This window comes from Pteropus medius, unplaced genomic scaffold (genome assembly GCF_902729225.1).
Source record: "Pteropus medius unplaced genomic scaffold, Ma_sr-lr_union100, whole genome shotgun sequence".
NCBI lineage: Eukaryota > Metazoa > Chordata > Mammalia > Chiroptera > Pteropodidae > Pteropus > Pteropus medius.
This window is the reverse complement of record NW_024350396.1, coordinates 432,964-459,554: the sequence shown is the minus strand read 5'-3', so window position 1 is coordinate 459,554 and position 26,591 is coordinate 432,964. Positions and strand designations below refer to the sequence as shown.

General features: G+C 44.7%; 1 protein-coding gene across 7 annotated transcripts in view; it reads left to right on the top strand.

Moving 5' to 3' along the window:
- The window catches only part of NLGN4X (neuroligin 4 X-linked), a 247,268-nt gene that overhangs the window by 25,213 nt on the left and 195,464 nt on the right, over positions 1 to 26,591 (top strand). For 6 of the 7 annotated variants that reach the window (XM_039839641.1, XM_039839634.1, XM_039839640.1 and 3 more), the window contains exons 2-3: positions 2,880 to 3,048; positions 4,718 to 4,803. The gene's annotated coding sequence lies outside the window, so the exon portion shown is untranslated. Of the gene's footprint in view, positions 1 to 2,879; positions 3,049 to 4,717; positions 4,804 to 13,755; positions 13,780 to 26,591 lie in introns of those variants that run through there. The other variant, XM_039839639.1, reaches the window with a different exon arrangement.

The following is a 26,591-nucleotide window of genomic DNA, read 5'->3' as shown; positions in this document are numbered from 1 at the left end:
AGTTGGGGTGCACGACCAACCCAACAGGTGTGTGCGCTGATGACCTAGAAGCCCCCCGGACTCGGTCGCAGTGGGATTTTTATGGAGGCTTCGTCACATTTGCAGGTGCAACATGACTTCCTCTTCGGCTCCTCTCCCCTTCCTGGAGAATGTGGGTGGGGGCGGAAGTTTCAAGAGTCTGACCACGGCTTTCTGCTGCTGAGCCTCCATTCCGGAGCCATCCAGGAGCCCACCCAGAGTCCTCTCGTTAGAACGAAGGCGTTTGTGTCATCCAGGACGTCCCTAGAGATTTAGGAGCTGTGTCAGGGACCAGGGAGTGTCAAAGACCCGATATTAGAACCAAAAGGTGCTCCTGGTGCTCTTATTTCTTGGGAAATTACAAGGGTTCGGGTAGTTCTGTCTGGGCCAGGAACCAGTGACAGGGACCAGTATATATATATTTTCTATTAACAGATACCCATACCTCATCCCTAACTCGGACATGAGAAAATTCCTACCTGTGTGAATTTCAGTAGCTGATCTTCCATGCTGCAATTTATTCCTCTCTTAGAGAGTTACGAAGAGAGTACTTACCTCTACAGGTGTTTGCGAAATACATAAGTTAATTCAGGCATTTTTGAAGCATCACAAGCAGCCTCTTGGTATTAATTTTTGATCTAATAATGGTCCTCCTCCTTAGTCTAAATGCTTAATGAAGGGTGGCTTCATATTAACACTCACATAAACCCCAAATTCCTTTCATTGATCTTCGGTTTTATTCAATAAGCTCCTTCCCTTGTCCTCAGCTCCGTCTCACTGTCCTCTTGATTACTGCCCTCCTGGTATACCAGTTGTCATCAACCAAGCCCCTACAAATCAGAATATTTGCACGTGTCACTTACCCTGCCCTCCTGCAACATTCTGCCTTCCCCCACTTCAAGTATATTGTATCATCTCATTTTTTTTTTTCATATTTAGTCCACTCTTTCCTTCCTTCCCAGGGCTTACCCATACTTGGAAACATTGTTTATTTTTCGTCTACACGTCTGTGTGTTTAATGGTTTCCTGCCTCCTCTAAAAATGTGTCTCTCGTGACTCTGGCATAGATGAGGTGCTCATTGGGTATTGTTTGAAAAAGCGATTAGTTGTAAGACAGTCTCTTGGTATTCGATGAATGAACGAGAAGGTCAAATGTTGAGTGTTAAGGACCAGTGTTCACCATGCAGCCATCACAGTTTTCCTAGTCATGTAGCTAACCGGAGGGACGATGAGCAGAGAGCACCTTTGATCATTAAGCCAGTTTGTCGTAGGACAGAGTTCGTCTTTTACTGACGGGGAGGTGTGTTTTCCTTGGTTGCTCAGTTTAGCGTTTATAAACTAGAAGAATGTACTGAAAATACATGCATCATTCAATATATTTCCCTTATTTAGTTCCAAATGCTGACTTATCCTTTAAAATCTTCTTTGCCGGTATTCATGCCCCTAGAGTTATTACAATTTTATTCTGTTTTTTTTTTTTTTTTTAAAAGACAGTGTTGTGGAAAAGCTTTGTCAAATGTCCCATGCCTAGAAAATGGACAGTGGTACATTTTAGGAATGTTACAGATTTTGGAGCTTGATCATTTAGTCTTACATTGAAGCTATTAACGTGCTGTATAGTACTCAGTGTTTCCACTGTTTGCTGGATGGATGAACCTACGTACTTTTTTAGTTTTGTTGTAAAAGTTTGGGCCCAAATTAGCTGTGACAAGAAATGAATTTCTTAAGAGTTCATTAGAATGGTGGGATGATTTAAGTGGAGTAGATTTGTATAAAATTGATTATATATATTTTAAAGTCCTCTTAAAATCTAAATTGAAATTTTTTGTGTTGTTTTCTTGACTTTCATAATGCTAAAAATTAAACCACTTAAACATTGCGTAAAAAAAAAAAATTGGGAGCAAATCCTAGATAGAAACAGATATTTTGTTAAATATGCTTCTTTTCAGAAACGGATATAGTCTGGAAGATGGTTCTGTTTGAGACATGGGAGATAAAATTTGGATTAGATAAATTTGGGTGCAAAGTAAGGTAATCTATGTTAATTTGAACATTTATATACACATCTAAGAATATCCAGGATGACCCCTAGAGATAAGTTTTTTTTCTCACCTGAGCAAATTTAGCTCCTCAAGAAAATGTGCCCAAATTAAAACTTGTCCCTCCCATCTTTCTTTTAGAAATTTAGCAGGTCATTGTGACTCAAAACTACATATAGAAGGAATGATCCTAGTTTTTCTTTTAACTTAAAAATACCTCAGAAATCTCTTTAGGTTAAAACTAAGTTTATATTGTCCTGCTTCTGTGTATGTTCGTGCAAGTCCTCATGCAGACACTGGAATCATGGAAGATGTCAGTGCCTTGGGGACCTTTAGCTATAATCATGTCGCAGACTTGTCGAGGCCCCTGGGGAGTCTGTTTACACTTTCCATCTCTTGCTTCTGGAGACTATCGTCTGAACACTATGGCCCTTCTCTTCCTCCTCTCTCAAGATCCTCTTTGAGGCCGTCTGCTAAGACATTCTCAGAGCTGTCACCTCTCGGAGCATGACACTCTATTCCTATATCACTGGTAGAGGAGTTCACGCAATTATATACAAGTCCTTGCTTTGTCTCCTTCATAAGACCAGCAGCCCCGCAAGGCTTCCGTGTCAGAATCCGTCCTCGCAAATCCTTTTCTGTCTGTCTCATTCAAGGTCTTTGCTCAGCAAACACTCGCGAAATGAAAGCACGCAGGATTTCTAGGCCATATGCATTGGAAATCATTTAGGTACAAGGAAATCAAATCATAACGGTGCCGTATCGAAAAGTCAGAGCTACATCGATTTGAAAATAATCATATCTTTATGTCTTATGTTCTAGGTATCTTTTTGAGCTACTAACCAGGACTCATTGGAATGGCTCTAAAGGCCTCGGTGAACCCCCAAATCTCAAGTGGTAAAGATGTAATTATGTGGAGAAGCTTCCTTCAGACATCATCGTAGCGTGGAATACATCCGTCTTAGCTCCCACGTCTGATATGCCTCCGAAGGTATGCATGCTTTGAGCAGTCTGTTCTCTGCACGCTAAGGCTCCATTAAAGATACACAATTTTTATGGTAACATTTGCCAATACATGGGTAATTCATCAATATCGGTTTGTCTTGACTAATATCAAATCATCGTAGGTGATATTTGTTTTTAAAAGAAGCTTTTATAGGTGAATCGGTAGCCGAAGGATACTGTAAGTCTTCACAAATGATATTTATATGGCAGAGCATATAGTTTTATGGGAAAACAGATTACAGTATGTAATTTTGTATTCGTTTCAAAATGATGAGCTCTTTGTAGTCTTATTTATCTGTCTCGAGGCCTTCTATAATAGTCCAAATTTAATGGTAAAATCACGAAGTATTTTAATCTAGAGAATTTATTCTTTAACCTTCAAAATATCTTATTCACCCCATGACCATATCTTATAATTTAGCTTTAAATACACGATGTGAGGCTTAGTACACCGTGGACTGCAAAGGATCATGGAACACAGAACGAGTGAGAAAAATAGAGTAACAATTTGAGTGGAGGAGTATTGATCCCAATTCTTTGTCGATACGAACAGAAATGGCATGTAACAGAGGGCCACGGCCTTCTCCTGAGTCGTCAGTGGTGGGGCGTCAGCTTCTCATACAGAAAGCTGTCAGAAAGAGCATCATGGTGTGAGTTCACACAGAAAGGGGTATCGTCCGAGAAGAAATAAAAAGTATGGAGCACACACTTAAGCTTGCCTGGCACCAGAGATTGTGTGGTGTGTGCTGAGGATAGGGACCAGCACCTCTAAGGGAAGACCCGGAGGTGGCAGGGGAGGCCAGCAGGATGGATGGAGACCTCCCTCCCTGACGTAGAGACCACCGGCGTGGAGACGGTCCCCCTCACCCCAGAACTGGTATCGGTGAGCAGGGTTCTTTCCAAGGAGAAGTCTTTCCTCCCCTTCTGCTCGGTACGTGTCAAAGGCACGTGGGGATTCGGCCAGAAATCCTCGCAAGGAGCCGCCTGCCCCATCAACGGCTCTCGTTTGTACGTAGCGTGAGCAGTGTCGGGAGAGAGACGCGTCCTTTACAGAGAAGATCGCCCCGTGAAGTCACAGGAACGGTGCCACGTGGTCTGCCGACCAAGCAGATGAGATTCGTCGCAGGAGATACAGGAGATACAGCGTTTCATCCTGTGCGTTCTGACCCACCGATGTGGGCGGAGGGGGGAACAAATCTGCAGCCTCACGATTCCTTCTTGGAAATAAATGATTGACACAGTGTGCATTGGCTTTTTCACAAATTAAATTTGGGAAGGAGTTTAAATTCTTAATTTAAATAAGCTAGGTTGAGCGTAGACCTGCCCTAAATTATCATCTTCCAGAAAAAGTGAACGATGCTCAGCCTACTGCCAAGGTGATGTGTGTTGGTCACCTCAAAGTCTCCTTTTATTCTGGATTCTCACGTCGAGTGTGGACGGGATGGTTCGTGAGAGAATCCACGTGTCGCTTCTCTTCCTCAATTGCTTGAATTATCAGGCAACCAACCGGGGAAGAATGACTCTATGCCACCATCACTGGCTGGTACTTGTCACTACCCAAAAGAAAGCTTATGAGGAGTGTACTTCTGCTTGTGAAGCGTCCGCCATGTCTTTGACTGAGAGGAGCAATGTGTTTCTCTTTCGTCTTTTCGTAGGAGAAACGTGTGCTGACATGGGAGTGAAGCCCAGAGTTGGTACGGAGTCACTCTTAAAGGCCTTTTCTTAGAAGAACGGTGGAATGGTAAGTGACAGAACCAACCCTTGACTTCACTTATGGCCGCATGTACAGTTAAATGTAATCTGGCGATTGCATTTCAGGGTAGACTGCTGGTAACAATAGTTTTAAAACATCTATTTGCAGTGAACAAATAGACGGGCACGCGGTGATTTCAGAGGTATTTGGAGTGCACATAAAGGCGCGCGTTGAAAATGCAGGGTCCCGTGAGAATTCTTTGACCGTGTGCACAGCCACAAGGCAGAGCCTGTCTCATAAACCAGTCCGTTATCATCTGACCCATCTGTGTAAACTCCCCTGAAACTCAGCCGTGGACCCGTTGGTCATTGGAGGCCCCATCCGGTTTACAGCTAAAGTATTTGAGTGGTCTCAGGATGTCATTGTACCCTGTTTTGGCTGCGCCCACGGAGTAGGACCCATGTGTCAGGCGCGCACTTCCAGCACAGGCTGAGGGCCCACTGAGGCCACAGGATCCTCCTCTGCATCTGGGAACCAGAAACAGAGTGTAGCCTGCGTAATGGGACATGAGTAGAAAAGACACTTTTATGCATTACGGTTGTGAGCAATCTCAATGTACATATGTCACAATGCGAATCTGGGCCTTTCCACGTCATACGTAAATTTCTGAAAGGATGCGACTTATTAAGTTTCCAGTCATTGTTTGTCTCTTCGTGGCTCAGGTGTCAAGTCGAGCTCCGCTGAGGCAGGATTTATGATGATATCGATGAACTACGGGTTGTTTACTGATTTTCTGATCGATTTGAGTGCCGCGGCTTAGACCGCAAACGGCTCTGAGCGTCTCTTAAGCACAGAGCACGGACTCGCCACGTCTCTCCTGTGGAGCTTTCCCGAATTCTGTAAGGGCGACCAGCTCATGTCCTTCATTGAACTCTTATTCCCATCACGTTTGATTTCCAAACTCCTCTTTATACTTCATGACACACACACACACACACACACAAAATGCTAGTTTTTAAAGCTTTTTTCAAAGGTAATTTGTAACGAATCAGCAAAGACGAATCCGTTCCCCATCTCGGTCATCCACATGCCAATTCGCAAGACGATCCTACTTTGCTGTTTTTGTCTTGTATACACAGATTTACCCATTTCGTCACACGTACTCGGTGGGCGTACACATATCTCCCCACGCCGACCACGAAATGATCGGTGGCGACACCTTACACGCATCCCTTTGTCTTAGGTATCGGGCAAGAGTTTCTTTTTTAAATGGCCGTCTTTATTTCCCCCTGCGAGGGAGCATGAGTGTGTAACCGAGGCGTGAAGTCCCGGGAGCTTGCGAATCCCTCTGCACACACGCAGCCTTGGCGACAGCGACCCAGTGCAGGTTACAACCATTTCCCTGGGCGCGGAGCAAGGGGCCCTCTGTTTAGTGTCGCCGGCCTTTCCTAGTTCCAAGGAGAAGACTTCGTCATCGGCCTGGCATGGGGGCTCAGAGCCGCGCGGCACTCAACAGTCACAGTATGACAGGTCCCATCATGAAACCCAACGGGCACATTCTAGGAAGTGCATAGTCAGGGCAGGGGAATGAGTCCGTCTGTCTGCAGGCAGCTTTCGTATTGACTTGACCCCACGCGCGTGGGCTCAGCCTGCATCCGACACCACGGGCCGTTCTCGGCGTGTTTGTGCAAGTGTCTGACGGCCACTCCAGTGGGGGCGATGCTTCGGGGTGAAGGTTAGGGGTGGCCCTTGGTGAGATGTGGCCCTAGGTTGGACCTTCCTGTGCGGTATCTTTGGGATGGCTTGAGAGGATGAAGCACAAGCGATAAATCACTCTTCCTGCAGTGGCATCTCCAGACACTCACTGCTGCGGTTGTCACAGGCGGTGCCGGCTGTAGTGGAAAAACACACTGGCCTGTGAACTGGGCGTCTTTGTTGTCATCCAGATCTGCTGCTAAGCAGCTAGTTTTGGCTGATCAGAATTGTGATATTTTATTTCGTTTTCGTTCTTTCTAATAAAATTTTTGTTTTTATTCTTCAATTACCTTTGACATACGGCGTCCTATTAGTCTTGAGCGTACAACACAGAAATTAGGCATTTATATAGCTGACGATGGGATGACCCTGGTCAATCTAGTACGTAGTTATTACAGGACGACTGACCACACTTCCCATGCTCTGCTCTCCATGCCCACGACTACACAGGAGAACCCAATAATCCCACATCTGGGCATTCCTACGAAGAAACCCAAAACACTGCTTCGAAGAGACATGTGCATGCATACGTTCATTGCAGCGTTGATTACAATAGCCGAGATATGGAGGGAACATGAGTGTTCATCAGTGGATAGATGGATAAAGAAAAGGCAATTTCTATATACGATAGAATATTGCTCAGCCATAAAAAAGGATAAGATCTTGCCATCTGCAAAAAAAAAAAAAAACGTGGGTAGACCTAGAGGGCATTATGCTAAGTAACTCAGAAAGACAAATGTCGTATGATTTCACTTCCATGTGGAATCTAGACAATGGGCTTCTGATGCTTTAAAGAACAGAGCGGCATGCATTCATATCCTTTTCACCGTGAAGAATCTGTGATTATAAATAAAAAAAAAACCAGCTGCTTAGGAAATACGAATAATTCATTAAGTCTATTGAATTCTTTAAAATTTCAGCTTATACCCTTGTAGCCAAATTTCCTATAGAAGGTTGAAGGAACACTTTCTGGTTTTATACTACCTGTTAAAAGAATTCTTTTTTTTTTAACAGTGGATTTTTATAGTTGCCTGGGTCGGTCCTGGTAAACTCATGCTAGAAATTCCTTTGTTTTATTCCAAGGGTGGCTTAATTCAATTCAAAACCGATGACCAAGAAAGCCTGCCTTCATGGCACTTCTGAAACCATGATTTTCATTTCTAAGTGAAAGGATCAACGCATGAACCAAAAATCAGGAAGTATTGTATGGAACTCAATTAATAGGATGCTGAAGGTTCTGGTGACCAGAATTTTCCTAGGGGCTCATAACTTTGAACACTGAGATATTTTATGTTCTACTTAGTTTTGAACACATAATCCAAATGAATCTTTCATTAAACATTTTGTGATTTAGAGGGACATCGAGTAGATATAGTAATTTAGTACAAGAACTGAGATATACTTAAATATATAAATATAATCGTAATAAAAATATACATACCGTAAATATAGTAATAAAATAATATAAATAATTTGTTTTTGAGCTTCCTTGATCCTTTTTTTGTAAGTAGTCCCCAAATCCATGATTGTTTACCTTGTTACCAGTATTATACTGCCAGTTTTTTTCCTAGTTTAATGCTTCTTTTCTGCCAAAACAATATATTTTAGGGTGGAAAAAATAAAGATCAGCTATATCTAGTTGAGTAGATAATCTTATACTACTTATCAGTTATGCAGTATGCCGATATTGCACATAAAGTCACTTTGAGTAAGTGACTATGCCACGTGTCCTAGTGGAAGGTGCGCCAGCTGTGGCTTGTGGGCCAGTCACTTCCGTTCACAAGTGGAATTTTCTCGAGCCGGCCACACGCTTGCATTCACATGTCCGCTCGAGCCAGTTTCACACCGCAGTGCCAGAGTTCAACGGCGGTGCCAGGGACTGGGCGACCTGCAAAGTCTAAGATATTTATTTGACTCTTTATGACACATCTGGTGCGATTCTTTGTGGGATAGTGGGACAGGTCACGGTAAACGTCTGGGATCTGCACATGAGAAATGAAGATGAATATATATCACAAAACGTTACTGATGATAGAGATATGTGCTTTCAGGTTAGGAATTTTATTAGTGCAGGCTTTACAAGCTCTCAAACACGGAGCCGGCGTTCGTAACGTGGAATCTGGGGCGTGTGGATGAACGGGGTCTTAGAGCGTTCTGAAATGTCACACGTGGAACTTGCATGCTCCACGGCGAGAGCTGATGGCCGTCGTCAGCCTAAAACACACGTGATCCAGCTGGCACATGCCGATTAGCGTGGGCTGTCCCCGGCTGTTCTCGTGACAGATTACAGTGACTCTGATCGTGACGGATATGGCTCATAATTAGGGCGATTGATCATGGGAAACCATCGTGATGACGGGGTTCGTCATGTGCCTGTTACTTGTTTCATCACCTAGACCATCGAAGAGCAGGATGCTTGATTAAGGACCAGTGGTCACTGTCTTTCGTTCTGATCACCAACTTTTTAATGAAGCGTGTTTTTACAGGTAAAAGTGGGGAGCTTCTTGATTCTGTGTGTGTCTGTGTATATGCGTCTGTGTGCGTGTGTGAGAATTTGACAGCGAGGTAATCCTGACTCAGCCTGCCTCCTGGGAGTAGGTGATAAATGTTCATAGGGCAGTGGAATTGTTCTGTCTTTCTCTGACAGGTCGTTGGATGTTACCCCCGGTGCTCTGTGGACCTATAGTAAATATTAGCAAAATACATTTCAGTTGCAGATAATTAAGGATCTTCAGTCTAACATTCTCCCTTGACTATATTCTGTTTCCTGTCTTTTGCACAGCGACTGCTGGGCATTTTCCGTTGTGTTCCTAAGTATAAATGTACCGAAGCGTGACATACGATGACAGGGGTATAATACTTAGGGTTTACCGAGGCGGCATGTCCCCTAATCTATAGGAAAATCATGGACTAGCACAGCGGTCACCATGTCCTCACAGGACCTTTTGCAGTTGGAGATTGACGTAGAGAAGCATCCGTCACTCTCACGGGGCCCAGAACAGGGCACCGCGTGTTGCAGAGTCTCCGCAAAGGCGGTGTGCCGAGTGCAGCTTCGTGTGTGCCACGTGGTCCTTAAACAGGAAGTGAAACAGGCACTTCCTGGAAGCCAGCAGCAGGCGGTCTCGTTCCGGCTTAGCTGGCCAAGTGGCCTGGTGACATTGGACTTGTCCTCAGACCTCCTCCTGTCCCTTGAGCGCTGGAGGAAGTGACCCTTGGTGATGTGAGCTTGGTCCAGCTCTGGGAACTCACCATCCCACACCTGAAGCTCCCCTACGTATTGGTCAAGAGGTGACCGACCGGCCTCTGAGTGGACACTGCTCTTTTTCCGTTGTGCAGAAAATCGTTCTCTGATGCTTTAATGTAAGATGGAGAAAAAAATGGCCCTTGTTCGTTATGTTTTCGTAAACCACACTTATGCCTTTCAGTCAAAGATGATAGGTGTTATTTTTCTTCCTTGAATTTTGTGAACCTGGGTGCAGGAAGGAAATAAACACAGTGTCTTATGACATTTATATTTTTTTTTCGTAGAGAATAGCAGCTCAGACGCAATGAAGTGTAAATTGTACAGATTTTCCCCCAAGTGTTTGTTCTGGTGTCCTGTACGTGCACAGAAAAATATGAATTCTTTAGCATCGACTTATCTGGAATTAAGTCTTCTAGACGGACTACAGTTTTAGCTGCTATATTTCCTTCCCCATGATATAGAAAATTTAAGCCTGCCTTGGGGAATGATGGGTCTTTTACTTGTCCTTTTACTGGTAAATTGATGGGTTTGTTCAAATCGTTCCGTTCTGGGTAGAAAGAGAACAGATACAAGTTGGCCAGGTCATCGGCCATGGTGTCAGAAGAAGACCATTCTACATCCTCATTAATTTCTTACCTTTCAAAAGTTGCTGATTCGTAATGACGGTACACTTTAAAACGAGAAATATGTCAGCTACAGATTCAAAGTTTCGTAACGGGTGTTTTTTTTTTTCCTCTATTTTTTGGGGGTCTCATTGTATTTGCATTTAGCCTTCCATAATCATCAGTCAATGAAAAGTCTGAACTAATTTCATTCTTTTGATCAGACATCATAAGTCGCATTTTTAAAACGACTAAGCCAAATAGATGCTCAAACGTCAGTTAACAAGCGGGAACAGGAGCTGAAAGTTGAATAATTGTCATTTATTATTTTGTGTTTGGAAATGTGCGATAATAGTTTAAACATTTAGTTACTTGCAATCACGGTACTAAGCATGTTTTATCCTCATGACTTTCTTCGGCATTTTTAAATGACTACTATTTTTGTGGCGAAGTCTTAGAACAGGTCTCTGAAATAATGCAGCATCGAGCATCTAAACAAACCCGTTCCTGACGTTCAGGAACATCTGACCAGAATGGGCTCGATTTGAGGATAAAGTCAGCTCTCTCGTAGCCTTTCCGAGTGCACGGATGGCATCGGAAGGCACGTTCCACAGCGATGCCATCTTGTTGGGGTGTAGTTGAAGATCAGTTAATTGATCTTATTACATCTAAAGGAGAAATTGGAATAATGCTGTTTGTGTTAAAATGGCTAAACTGCTTTGGAAAAGGAATTTCGCGATGCGTTGACTTCTCGGGGCTTAGAAAGCAAACTCTCTTATAATATACACTTTGCCACCAGAGTCTTCCACACAGCACCTGTTGACACTCTCGCAAATCGATTTTTCCTGAGAGCCCCGTGTCTGGAAATGCAGGGCTGCTCTATAGCATCAGAAAGGCACCTTCCCGTGGTCCCGTCTTACGTTGGGTCTCTATGTCTCAGTCGCCATTTTTTCCCCCCAAAAATTATAGTTGGCATACGATACTTATATTCGTTTCAGGTATGCAATATAGTGATTAGACATTTATATAACTTATGAAGTGATCTCCGCAATTAGTCTAGTACCCATCTGATACCACATATAATTGTATATAATTCATTGGCCCAATATTATGTTTTTCTTTGTTTTTTATTTGATTTGTCCGATCTTAGTTATTTTATTTTTCAGTGACAGTTGACAGTCGATGGTATTATTTTAGATTAGTTTCAAGTGTACAGCATAGTGCTGAGATAGTTATATATCTTAAGAAGGGATCCTCCAATTAGTCTGGTACCCACAGGGCAACACACATGGTTATGACAATATTATTGACCATTGTATTCTTGAGAGACTAGTTACAGTTCATTTCCCTCCGTTTCTTCTCTTTCCCCAATGTATCAATTTCCTACTCTGTCGTATCAAATGATCACAACCTTACTGGTTTGAACAAGGCACATGAATATACATAGTGGTGGAGGCCGGATGTCTGGGAAGAAGCAAAGTGTCCGCAGGGCTCTAAGGGGACATCCATTTCCCAGCCATTCCCAGCTTCTGGAGGCTGCCAGCATCCCTGGGCTCCGGGCCCCGCAAACTGCTGGTTTGTGTGTGTCTTCTGTGTCCTCCTCCGGGGACCTCGTAACTACGGTGGGTTCACCCAGGCAGTCCAAAATCCTCTCCCCAGCTCGGGACCCCTGTGTCTCTTCTTTTAAATGCTGCCGCCCCTCAAGCGAACATCCTTCGTGGCGCTGAGTTCCTGAAAAAAAAAACCATGTTCTGTGTCACGACTCCACCTTCACCCAAACGTGTCACTTCTCAGGGAAGTCACCCCCCCGTCATTGGTTATGACTTAAGAAAGCACATCCATGGAAACATTCCCCTGCCTCTTTTCTTACATGTCTGACTTCTCTCCCAGGCCACACACACACACACACGCACACAATGTTACGGCGCGAACGATTCTGAGACCCACGGAGCCAATCGAGATTAATTATGAGCCTTTATTAGCCGGCCGGCGACTGACTCTCTATCACGCAGGGCTAGAGGAGATCAGCCCTGAGCTTTCAGAGGAGGCAGCTGATAAAGCTCAAGACCATATCCTGGTGGTCTCCTGAACAAGCCAGCAGATTACAGAAGTGGAAGCTGGCTGTTAGCATATCTTTGCCTGGAACAACACCCTTAATTAACAAGTAAATGGATTACAGAAGCAGACATTGGCCATCTACATATTTTATACAATACACTTCCTAAACCACACACAAGCAAGTAGGACAACTTCTGATATCTAAAGATATTTCTTCCCTGTAGCTGACTTAGCTAGTTTGCTCGCTTGAAAATTTTCCACCCTTAACAACACAAAACCCTCGAGTGCAGGAAATATCTAGTATTGCTGTAACCACCAGCCCAGCCAACACAACGCCCCAAACATCATCGATCGAATTGATCTCATAGCAAAAGCGTAGTGACTAAGACTGTGTTTAGAGAGAGTCTCCCTCCTTTGTTGTCTCTTGTAAATTCTTTGCATTCCTGTCTTCCTAGGTGTGTCTGTGCTCAGGCACATGATTGTAGATTATCAAGGAAGTCGTGACCCCTCGAGGGTGCTTGGCACCATCTGCTAAAAGTGATTAAGTTTTGTCCTCAGCACAGAGAGAGATCCTTGCTGTCGCTCTGAGGAAGAGAAGCAAAATACCACTCCCTCGTAATGCAATGTCCACCCCCCGCCCACCCCCCAAGAGGGCTTTCCCTTCCCTTCATTTAAAGAAAAATGTGGAAACAGGCTGATCACCTTGTGCTGGTGGAGATGAGTCTGCTCCAGGGAAGATACTAAAAAGTAACGCTTTCAAAATAACATCAATAAATAAAAGTGAACGTGGAAAAAAAACAAACAAACGCTGTTCGCAGTGTAGACCTTCTGAAGGTCATGTGGCTTAACTGCAGTTTATAGTAACTCTGATCTGTTTTTGTTTTGAAGAATGGCATAGCCACAGGTATTTGTTTCTTTAACTGAGATCCGCTGTTACCGTTTATGTTAACAGACAATAAATGAATATATTCGATGTTAGGTATCTATAATAAGCAGATACATCTAACTGCCCTTGGACACTTAAATCCTAGTTTGCTTTTTGATGTGGTTTCACAGAGGGAGGGTTAGTTTACGGCTCTCTGCCGTGGAAATCTCAGTACTTTTGTTCTCTCTTAAGTTTCTTTTTAAAAAGACTTTGTCAATCGAACATATTTCCTTAAGCTTCACGCTCATTTTTTTCTAGGATGAAATAAGGTGGTTTTACTAAAAACGTGAAGCGATCTTGGTGATAAGATGTTAACTTAGTCATTTCCCACGTGCTCTAAAAAGATGGTTGTGCCTTCAGCATTATAACCGTCATACGATGGGCGATAATGAAGAAATGTCCCTAGGAAGACGGGAGAAGGGACCCCACGTCTCAGCCCTGTAAGTGAGGAATGAACTGCTTCCTTATGCATCTTCTCTCTGCAAGTGTCTGGGCCCCGAACTTTGGTGCTGTCCCTGTGATTCGAAATGGGGCCGTAGCACTTGCTGCCTCTAAGTGAGGGAGCTGGCAGGTCGGCCAGGGGTCCCTCCTGAGAACCCAGGGACAGCCCTGTGATGTAGTTTGCTGTTTTTCGGTTATTAGCATGTACGAGCTTTCGCAGCTCAGCCTGAAACGCTGCTGTTGGCTGTCCTTGATGCCTCTGAAATGACACTGATTTCTGGGGGGACATAAATACTTTGTTTATTTGAATAAATCTTTGTTTTTGTAACTCTGGTGTTTTAATTAAGAGGAGTTTTAGGTTCATAGTAAGATTGAGAGGAAGGTACGGAAATTCTCCAGACACCTCCTTGTCAGCCCCCCGTCAGTACCCGCACCGCACAGTGCCTTTGTCACAACTAATGAGACCTGCAGCGACACATCGTCATCACCCGGAGACCGTAGTTTACATTAGGGTTCAGTCTTGATGTTCTGCGTTCAGTGGGTTGGGGCAAATGGATGATGACATGTAGCCGCCATGACAGTGTCACACAGAGTAGTGTCTCTGCCCCAAACAAACATCCTCTGTGCTCCACCTACTCGTCCCTCCCCGTCCCTCCCGCTGGCGACCATGGATCTTTTTGCCGTCTCCATAGTTTTCCCCGTTCCAGAATGTCCTAGAGTGGCACTCATTCAGTGTGCAGCCTTTCCAGACGGCTTCTCTCACTTAGTCATAACGCCTTTAAGGTTCCTCTGTATCGTTGCGCGGCTTTGTGGCTCGCGTCTTTGTAGCGCTTAATAACTTTCCATTCTCTGTCTATGACAGTGTCTTTATTCACTCAGCTGCTAGAGGACGTCTTGGTGGCCTCCAGGTTTCAGCAGTGACAAATAAAGCTGCTATAAACGTCCACGTGCAGGTTTCTGTGTGGACATAAATTTTCAACTCCTCCGGCGAATACCCAAGACTCCAACAGCTAGAAGATACTTGATTGTCGTGTCCTCTGAAAGGGAAGAAGCTACTTCTTTTCTTAATTCTCAAACAGTAATGCACATCGGGGATGAGAACGTGCTTAGCAAAATTATCCTCCCAAAGACAGTCCCGACGTGCTTCCCAAGGAGCTTGATCAGGCGTATTTTGGGGATAGCGTTTCTCGCGCGGACAACAGCAAATGGGAAGACAGTCTCTCCTATACTTTTCAGAGTCATCTTTGTGTCTGTCACCCCGTGGTGATGAAAGGGACAACCAGCATTAACGTTAATTTCACCACCATCTCAACCAAGATAGTTTTAGGAGGGACGCGCCAGTGACCTTGGCGGCAATGGTTATTTCCTGTGTTCGAGCATTGACTCTTGGGAGGACACCCTACTTCTGGGCCACCCTGCCGAGTCACATGAGCAGATTTGTTGACTTTCGGTAGTTAGTTTGGAGACCTTCAAATGGCCAGTTTCATTAGGTGGTCTGTTCTCCAAAGGTATAAATGAGACTCCTACTCATTTTAGATTAGAGAGCGCTGGCCCCGAAAGAGACTTTAGTGGCCGTTAGGAGCCGTTTAGACATGTGACGGACGGGCCGGACACAGCTTGCGGACTTGCATTGACTGGGTGACAAAGGTGGAGGGGGAGCTTCGGAGCCGGATGTTGGCAAATGTCTGTTGACGTGCGTTCCGTACGCTCAGGCTCACGCCTGCTGCCACCTTATTTTTCTATACAAGCTTTGACTTTTAGCTCCATTTCTTATTTAAAAATTGTTTTAACCTAGCTGTATGAGATGTATCTCTGCCAGATAAAAGTGAGGAAAAAAATAAATCGTTTGTGATCGGATGTGTGACAGGAAATAATGAAATGGTATGCGAAAAAAAAAATTGATCAGCCTATTTTTTTCTTTATATATATAAAGAAATATATATATAAAGAAATATATATATAAAGAAATATATATATTTATATATATAAAGAAATATATATATTTATATATAAAGAAATATATATATTTTATATATATATATATATATATATATATATATATAAAGAAATATATATATATATATATTTTTTTTTAGGTGAGGCAACCTTTAGTTGACCTCAGAGCTTGCAAGGACCTTGTCAGCTTACAATCCCTAATTTTTTTTATTTTTTTTTGTTTTTTACGCCAACAGCACCTGGTCTTCCTAGGTGGTCTCCCATCCAAGTACTAACCAGGTCCGACCCTGCTTAGCTTCTGAGATCAGACAGGATCTGGCTTGTTCAGGATCAGCCTATTTATTAAATGACGTTGGAAAGCATTTCATCCACTGTAGTGAATTACATCTCATGAAGGGCAGTCTTCTTACTTCAAGGGGGTGTAGTGCTACCCAATCTTCTGCTATCCTATCATTTTTCTTGATGGTGTATTTTTTTAAAGCAAGTCCTTGAATTACATATGAGACAAATTATCTCCCTGATGGCAGAGAATTCCATGTTTCTGTTTATCCAGGTTCAACTGAATACATGCATTTTTTTTTTTTATGTACCTCTTCCAAAACTTTAAGCTCAATTGACCTTCTGTTAGAGCCTATGTTTGCATCCTGTGTGGCAAAGTGTGGTCCTTTCTCCTACTCCACAGAAAATGAAAAGTTTATTTTTGGCGGAATTTCACCCAGGAGAGAAAGATCCAGGGGCCAGAGGGTTAGGGAACAGGGACTGAGCACCCAGACTGCAAACTATGGAGCTTCATACCCTTTGCATAATTATGGCAAGTTGCTCCTTCCCCCCGCCCCCTGCCCCGACGTCTCCCTAAGCTGAAAGCCACTGGAGTTGTACAGAGAAGTATCGGAGGGTACCTTTGATGGGGAAACTGAACGGGCAGTGAAAAGAAGTTCAAAAATAGCATTTGAAGGTCATTGGGTAAGTTCTGTATTCACTGCACACACATCCGTCGGCTAAGGTCCCTGCCTACCCGCACAGAAGTTATTCTCAAAGGAGAGACAGCAGCCTAGCATCCTACATCGTCTCTGGTGGCCTCCCATACAGAGTCTTAAAAAAAAAAAATGCCAGGAAAAAATCTATCTAGAGGAAATATACACAGCACCAACTAGAAAACATGGGAAAAAATTCTAATCTATAACTTGTGGGAAATGTGCCAAAAATATTGATCTTTTAAAAAATATATGGGACTCCTTTGAAAAAAGTAACCTAACAGCCATATTTAAACGTTATATTGTAAAATACCTATGAGGCTATTTCCTGTGGAGGCAGCTTGATGAGAAAGAGATGGGACCAAATAGGAACGAAAATTAAGCCTCAAGGTGGACATTCATCACCTCAGCAGTGTTTACAGAGAGGGATGTCATAGAATAAAAGAGGCAGAAACGGCTTATAAATAATTTCCCTCAGCATTGAGAGGTCTGAGCTCCCGGGCTTATGTGACCCAATCATGTAAATGAAATGAAACTGACTGCCAACCCCACTGTGACGAAATTTCACGTCGCCGGCTGCGCGGAGAAGGTCCTGAGAACTTGGAGTCCTCAGAGTGGTTAGAAGACAAGTAAACAAAAAAAAAAAGAAAGAAAAAGAAAATCCGTGAATAATCAAGCGTTAGAATGGCAGGGGACCCTTCCAAGTCTTTACCAAAGATTGGGAGACAGAGAGAAATTGACAAGCGCCACCTCTATCCAGATCAGAAGTCAGAGTCAGGACGTTTTCAACTCGTGCAGGGTCTCCGAAAAATGACCTTTCTCCCACTCTTTCTCGGAAAGCTGGCTCGTGACCTGTCCAGTTAGCTGAATAAATAACGAACGGGAAGTCCTGGTTTTCGAGAAACGCTGGAGCTAACGGGAGCTGGCCCGCTGGCTTCCGCTGGGGACATTTGACCCCGTGGAAAAGGGTACCTGACACGGGCCTTTCGTTCGGTGGGAACTTTTTAGAAAAATGGAACAGTAGATTCCCAGAGAGCGTGAAAATGAAGGTCTGAGGCCGTTCTTGCCTCCACAGAAAACAGGTCACTCAAGAAAGGAGATGTTCTTGGAGGGCAGCACTTAGCTCCAGAGCGGCCATGAAGTGCATGGTTCCAGTCACGTTGGCGCCGCACAGCGATATCACCGGCTTGCGTGGTGACGGATTTGGGACACCGGGAGCAGACAGGCAGGTGGGGTGGTGGCGGCCCACAGATCGTTTGTAGATAATATCTGAAGGACATGTATTAAGGCAAAGGAGCACAAAATATTGTCTAGAGCTGTGATGGAGACTCCTTTGAGCAGAAAACCCGAAAGGTCTTCTTGGGTCACCTCCGGGGACAGGCGTGGTCCCGGCGGATCGCTGGGGGTACAGATTCCATGTCGCATGGCACGGTTGCTATTGCAGTAATATGCGTGGTTTGGCTTTTCAGCCTGCGTGCCAGTCTGTTTGGTTGAAACACAGGTTTTCTCAAAGAAGCAAACACCACCAGGGGTGCATGGGGTCTGGACGTGAGTCGCGTCCGCGAAAGCCTCGTTTTGCGAATTTGTCTTCCCGTCAGAGTCACCTGGAGAATTTAGTAAACGCCAACACCTGTATCCTGTTCCGCCAGAGACTCTGACTGCCTTGGTTGACAGTGCAGCCAGGGAGGTCCTTTCTCTGTCCCCAAGGCTTCTAATACGCAGTTGTGTTTGGGAGCCGGGGACGTACACTTAAACCCCGGCTTGTTGCTTTTAGTTAAAGTCCCATCCAGTGTCCCCTTTGTCTGGATCCAGTACTTTCTGTTAAAGGAATAAAAGTCAGGATGCAGATGGAGGAAAAACTTCGTCGGTCACTTCTTGACTTCTTTGTCATCTTGATGTGTTCTTTACCGAAAGGCCGCGATCGCTCAGAAATGACCTCATGCTTCTGTCAACAAGCTTTTCGTTTTCTGCTTGTTGTCCTTTCTTCTTCTTCTTCTTCTTTTAATCGGAAGTCACAGAATGTTCCTGCTCTGGAGTGTGGTAGGGAAGCCTCTTGTGTGCGCTCGATGGCATCATTCCGATTTAATTGTCCCATTGTCTCCTGGTCCTGTTACCGCACAGCAGGTTGAATTAAATGTCCTTTTCTCAGTGTGCGATTCCCGAGCCGGCATCCTAAGTGGCTCCTTGGAGGGCTTCCTTGCCTTCTGCTACGGTTTTAGATCCTTTCACTGAAAGACCAGGGACGTCACCACCAGCTCTAAGGTTTGTTCGGTGGTCGAGGAGGCCACGGGAGCCAAGTTTTCTTTCATTAAAATCTCGCCTTTCCCAAGCTCCCATGCTGACCGACGGTTCATTCTCTACCAATAGGCCAAGCTAGTAGTCAGTGGAATGCTTCCTCTGCATCCAGCATAGTCCACGTTTCTTCAATGGACCTGTCACCCGGTGAACGTCACACAGGGCGTAGAGCTCGGTGTTTTTCAATGAGAAGCTGGTGCCTTGCAAAAGCATTGATCTTTGAGAAGTCGTTTGTGTCCTGGACAAGCTAACTCGTTAAATCCGCACAGTATTACCATTTAGGGTTGGCTGTAAGACATATTACCCTAGAGTCTGCTCTTCAAAATATTAATGTTGCTAGAACTTATTAGTTTGTTCCCGTGTCTGCTTGAGACACGTGAATGCTGCCTCCCTGAGACCTGGGGAACGCCTCATTTCCGGGAGACAGACCATCTGTTGGACAGCTGTGTGTCTGCATCCGGCCACTTCCGACCGCCCTTTGCCTCTGATGAGTCTGGGCTTCCCAGCTTCTCTATTCTTATAATATCCTTAGAACCGAAGAATTTTTAATGTATTTTTAGTGCATTTCTACAAGCTCTTAATTTGTGATATAACATTAAATATGAAAACGGCCTTGTCAGAATGGGGCTTGTAATTTTAACATAGTTTGTAAAAATCTTGGGCAGGCATCTAAACACACACACACACACACACAATAACACACACACACAAAGACAGAGAGGAGAGGTAGGAAAGTTAGAAGGGAGAGAGAGAGAGAGTATATAGACAGAGTATATTTAGTAGAGAGAGAGACAGAGAGAGAGAGAGAGACAGAGATAGGATGAGAATGAACCAAAATTCATCTGTTAATACACTTTGAAGGCAGCTATCTGGGCTTCCATAAATGCACCATGTTTTTGTAATGACCTAATTAATTCAAAGGACATACTTAGCTGAGACAAATTGTTGTATATTTTTGTTTGAAAACCTCTTTGATGCAATCAGCCTATGGTGCTCCAATATTTCCAGTTGCATTAGGAACCGAGTCTCAACACGGCTCCCAAAATGTCAGTAGATTTCCACTGGGGAGAATCTGCCTGATGATAGTTCAACGTCAAGAATATATATATTTATACGTACATCCTGCTGGTGACACGGTGTGGGGTGGCCCAGTTGAAAAGAACATACAGTAACGCACTGGCGAACGGATCATTAAACATGGGAGCACTACAACAATCGTGGCAGAGGATTTAATTGGGTTTAATTGGGTTAGGAGGGATAGGCCAGTGTGGAAGAATGGCTCTTAATAGGAGGTCTGAAAATAGCCAAGGAAAGCATTAATTGCAGAAAAATCCGTGAGGTCTGATTACTGTGTTGGGAAAAAAACAAACCCAAAACGATCAACCTTTTTATATCCTTCTCTGTACAGAGCGAGGCCACTCAGAGAAAGAAACCTTCCCGCAGATATATTTCAGAAAAGCGAGAGGGAGTTTTGGGGTTCGGAAGGGACACGGTCCGAGTCACAATTCGGGGGAGAGGCAAGAATTGGACCGATGCTTCGAGAGGTTCAGGGTTTTGCCATTTGTCACAAGGCACTCGAGAGCTTCCACGGCATCCGGCGTGGGGCCACGTTTTGTCTTAGGAGTGGAGCACGGGGAGCATGTGGGAGAGGGCCGGGGATTAGGCAGCCACCACGCATTCTGCTCGTTTCCGGAAGTCTCGGTGGCCTTAATGAGTGCAGAGCCCGTCCTGGCACAGGGCGGACACTGGCAAATGCGGTCCCTCCTTCTGACTCGCTCCGATCCCTTCCCCTGCTAATGTGCGGTATTTCGCGTGGACGTCGACATTCGCTGTGGTTTTATAGGCAGCCGTCCCTGGGAAGACAGGTCCGTATGTAAATGTCCTTCGTTTTCAAGTCTTAGGTTGGAAATTTAAGGGGCCTGGGTTCAGGGAAGGAAGGACCACGCGGCTGAGGGGGATGCTCTCTTTTCGGCGATGACACCCCCCACTTGCAAGCACTGCATGGAAGGGACCGGATAGCTGTTCGATTTCCTGCGTTAGGATAGCTCCAGTGGTCCCCTTAGCCACTGGTCACAGGCGCACCTGCGGTCTCTAGGGAAGTCAAGCCGAGGGGGTCTCAGCTTCCACCAAAGGTAAGGGCAGAGATGCCCAGGAGAACTCCAGACCTGGGGGCCAGGACGAGAACAAAGCCAGACGTCCAGCTAGAGGCCAGCGTCATTCCTTCTCGGGGAGTGCTTATGCCCAGGGCACGTCTTCGGAAAGGAGAGACGGGCGGGTGGAGAAGCCTCGTGCAAGGTCCTTGAGCAGGCGGTCTTCGGTCAGCTAGCCACGTCCCTCTGTTCTGCCAACAGAAAGCCATCCTGTGACCTTTGCTCTACCCAGCAAGTTGCAATCATTGCAAATGTGGGTGGTATCGATGGTTTACTAAGTAGTCAAGGGCTCTTAACCATGCATGCTTGGGAGTGGGGGTGTATATACAAGTGTGTGTCACACCCCTTTGTCAGTTTGGTGAGAAATCCACACCCTTTCTAAAAATAATACTTGAAGTTATAGAATAAGATAAACAAGAACGGTTTTATTGAAATAGTGATCAAGATATTTCTCAAATGTGCCCAATAATATATGCATTTTTTTTGTCGTGTATTAAATAACCGGATTTAGTTAAGAGGCTATTAATTGTCACAGTATCAAAATAGTGATGAGTACAAATGGTATTTTTAGATATCTACAGTAGCATTAATTTGATATGAAAATACATGCAGTTTCTCATAGGGGAAAAGTTGCAGGAATTTTTAACATTATCGAGTATGTTATGTAAGTTTGCTTATGTGTGTGTTCTGTCTACATTCGTAATTGAAATAAATATGAAATTTTAGTTCACAGTGAGCGCAAAGGGCATCTAATTTCCTTTGTTCTCATTTATAGAACTCGTGGTATCTTTCAAAAGACACCTGAGTGGGAATGAGACACTCATAGACTCTGGGTAGAGAACCTCTAAATTTGGAACTGGGTGGAAGAAAGGGTTTTAGAATTTCCTTGGTTCACATTTCCTTTTGCAAACCTGCCTCTGCATGTAGGCATTTTGCCAGACGTGGAGGATGTGAGAATCATTACATTTCAAGTGTGAGCATTCTTTTTGGGTCAAGAAAGAAGGGAGGTAGGAGTCTAGTTGAGTAGAATCTTACCATTTTTATTAAAAAAAAAAAACAACTTGAGGTTCTCAAGAGTCCATTTATTGCCTTCATTAGCAAAACACATTTCATTTTAATGAATTTTACTTTGTCTTACGTTCGTGCGAGTTTGCGGGTGGGTTTGGAGGAAGGTGCCTCGCAGCCCCGTCGTGCAATCTCGGCTTCGCCCTGATTCTGTCTCTCGACTTTGAACTTCCTATTCTTTTTTGCTTCCTCAACCTTCTGCGTCTTTTTTTCTGCTCCCTGCCCCCGCTGCCGTGAGACACCCAGGGTTACAAGGGAGCCTCCTGCCTCTATTCCCAGCCGCTTCCTAGAGATGGAAGGTCTCGTGTCAGTTATGTTCTGAAAGACAGGAGACCTCTGCAGTGTCTCCGTCTTGGGAGAAGGGTCTGTTGTCCTGTGCACGTACTCCCGTTTGAGGAATGCAGAGAGGGACACATTTTGGGGAACAGGAGGGGTGGGGTAAGGGAGGGGGTGTGTCCCTCCCGAAGATGAATCTTCCCTTTCTGGGGACCTTGCCACAGAGTCACGTTGAGGAAGCAAAAGGTCCAGAAAAAGGATTGCTTAATAACCTGGAGCCCTACAGCGTATAAGCACGTCGCCTTGACATGTCGAGGGACTGCACACCGTCAGCAGCACACGAATAGAGTGCTAACTGTCAGAGTGTGTGTGCCAGGGAAATCATAATTCCCCGAGCAGAGTCTTCCGTACAGAAGGAAGCAGCCTTTCTTTTCGAGAAGTCGCAGCAGCACGTAGGCAAATAGGACACACGCTTCAGGCAGAAAGCAGGGCAGCCCAGGCCCTGAGGTCATGGCTGGTGTCCCAGGAATCATTCTGGAGTCTCTGCTTTTCGCACGATGCAGAGCGCATCAGGAGAGGCTGTGAAGAGCTGGTTCAAAGCCACTTATTAAAGACCTGCGGACACACGCTTATGCCCAGCCAAGGTGGTTCTTCCGTCGTTTCCTGCTTGAAAGCACTCAGTCATCTTCGGCGTTGACCTCAGTGTGTCCGGCCGCCCATCCACGCACCCGCCGCCAGACGGGGCGAGGACCCACCGCATCTGGGGTGCAAACACCAGGTCAGACGGTGCTGGTGCTGTCTGTGGATGGACTGTTTTATTTTTTGTTTGTTTTTTTTAACTCAAACCGGTAGTGTTCCTTTTTGTAGGCAATCCCATTTAACTTCTTCTCCGTCTTAAAAATCTTTCCTTAAAAATAATTCTGCCCACCTACCGCGGAGAAGAGGAAGCCGTTTATAGAAAGCGGTATTAGCAGGGCCCGGCATCTGGGACGCCTGACTTAGCTCGCGGAGCCGCAGGCAGATCTGTGCTCAGATCTACGTCGGAACCTCCTTTTCAAATCCGGCTTCGATGAAAGCGAGTGAAACTGGTAAAGTAAGCGCCAACGACAGGCACACTTTCCTACTCTGTGTCCGAGAGTGGTCCCAAGACTCTCTCTCCTCACGATGAAATAGATTCCTACAGCAAAGACACAGGGGCTGGACAGTGGGGCGCCCAGGAAGTTTACATTGAGAACGAGATGGAGCCGGTGCTGGGAGTGTGTTGTTGACCTCGGTCGACCCATAGCAGGCCGGTGAAGGAGCATGTCGTCACATCTTTTTTTTGTTGTTTGTTTTTTTGTTTGTTTTTTGTGTTTTTTTTGCCTCGGTCGACCCATATCAGGCTGGCGAAGGAGCATGTCGTCACATCTTTTTTTTGTCGTTTGTTATTTTGTTTGTTTGTTTGGTTTTTTTTGCCTTCCATGCTCAGCTGCCTTCTGCCTGCCTTCCCCATCTTTTTCTTGATTTTAACTTAATAACTTTTGCTGAAAACCTTTTCTTTTCCAAGTGCGAGTATTCGTCCTCTGCGGTCTCTGATGGGAGGTTGCTCAGCGTCCAGCAGGGTATGTAAACATTTGAGAAGTGGCTAGGGCAGAGCGAGAGTGCTCCTCCCGGGGCCATTTTTCCTGCCTTCTGTGCCTCTCGGTAACCTTGTTTCTTTCCCCTGTCTTGAACTGCGATGCACAGCTCCTCTGGGACCATCTTACAAAACCGCTGTGGCCCAGATCACTCTGCACACCCAGAACTCGAAATGCGTCTCGGAAACACTGCATCCCAAATTGCATCCTGCCGAAACGAAGCCCACGTTCCCACCGAAGGACGTGGTGGCAGAGAATGGACCAGACGTTCGCTTCGTGGTGCTAATTTAAATACAGGCTTCATCTCATTAACTGGCATGCAGGCTAGGTTCAAATGAAAAGTTCATTGGTGTATCTATATGTTATTTATCCAAGTGGGTTTCAGAGTAGAAGCGGACATTAGACCCTCACGAAGTTAAGTATAATTAACGAGCATTTCCTTGGGGTTCCTTCTTGTTGTAAATGTATAGATGTTTGCATACACATACGTGTGCACATATGTGTGTATATGTGTGTATATATTCACATGCACTGACACAGTGGCCCAGGCACTGATGTCCGTGAGTTACGTCCTGTTACTGTGCCCATTTTCTAGGTAAGAAAGTGACATCGTGGATGGTTTCCAGCCTCGTCTGGGATGCTGGCGGAGTTACAGTTAGAGCCAGTTTGACACTCGGAAGCCAGAGTCCAGCACGCATGTCTCTAACCGTTGGTCCTTACTGCCACCCAGAGATTCAGGGCCTGGACGAGTAAGTGACTCCGTGGCCATCGGTGTCTGTTGGAGTCCTTCGTCTTTCAGAGGCTCCTGCTCACAGCCATCTCTATGGAAACGGGTAGTGAGCATCACATACACTGCGTTTTATTGATTACCTACGACATACAGGGCACGGGGCAGGTTACAAGGAGTGGAGACAGCGTGATTTCTGAAGCCAGCGAGCTTCGTAGTTCAGTGGGCTGATTTGGAGATGCACACACAGCATGTTATAGCGTATCATTTCATTAGTATGGATGTAGATTATATACATTTGAAAATGTGTACATGTAATTATATATGTAAACTTTAAATATACACTCATATATTAAATATATTATTTGACATATGATATTTACATATAACATAATATTTACATATGTAGTCCAAGTACAAATTACATATATTATAGACCACAGTTACATATAGAGTTCAAGTGCGAATTACATGTATAGAACACGCGTAGTATTTACATATACATAGTTCAAGTGCAAACTCTTGTGCGCTAACTCCTTGGAGTTACATATCAGAGAGAGGGATGGTCGGTACACCGAAATCATTATTACAACAAATCAATGACTGCGGGCGAAAAGAAAATTAATATGCTTTCCGAATCTTGACGTAGAAGTCCGGTCCGTGACAATCTGGTGACATTCTCGTTGCCTGCTCATACATGTTCTATGGAATTACAGGGACATCTTTTTTTAAAAAGATGTCCCCGACACAGCCAGCCTCCCCCCGTGCTCTGCTATGTGGAAGGCACAGCTTCCTCCTTCAGGGGGGAGCTTTGGGTTCCCAGCAGCTTCTTTAGCTCCTGTTTACTGCGTTTCCATGACAACGGTCTGAGGTGTCACCACCCTCAGGCTGAAGGCAACCAGAGAGGTCACTTTGTCCGAGCCCTGGGCACTAAGTGATGTGGCAGAGGTCACCTGGCTTAATTAGTGACCACGACAGTTGAAATCTCGGGCGACCTCGTCCTCCAGGTTAGCGATGTAGTCGGGAGCCCGCTGCTTTTTATGGACGATGACGTGATCGTCCATTGCCTTAGGCTTGGAACATGACCTTGGAGAAAACAGTTTACATTTTTCCTTCGGTTTTTAAATCTAAGATATTTTGATCGTGCAGGAGAAAATAAAGTTGCTGAGTCAAACTTTGCAGACACGCATCTTGTGATTAAAATTTTCATTGTAAAAGAATCATACTCATAAAATGTATACTCTATATATTTAGAAATAAAGTTTAAACAGACATACTGCCAGAGTACAAAATGAAGCGTTACTAATATTCTTGTATATCCATGTGAACTACTTCACTGTCAACCCTCAGAGGCAGTGATTACCCCCAAATTCGGTTTTAATAATGCCCTAGCTATTTTAATGTTTTAGTGCAAATATAGCACTAAGCAACAGACCGTTCAGTTTTATGTAATATACCAAGAAAACCACATGTGTATTCTTCGGTGACTTGCTTTTTTTATGTTTTGAGATTTATCCATTTGAATACCATCTCAGTTGTTCATTTTTTAGTGTTGTATTATTTTGAGACTCCTTCCAGCTCATTTACCCTCTCTCTCTCTCTCTCTCTCTCTCTCTCTCTCTCTCTGTCTCTGTCTCTCTCTCTCTCTTGTTTTTTGGAAGATGCATCCGTAGCGTTCTCTTTCTTTTAAGATTTTCCCCGGTCACGGACAGGTACCACCGTCAACACCCCAGAGACAGATTTTACCTCTTG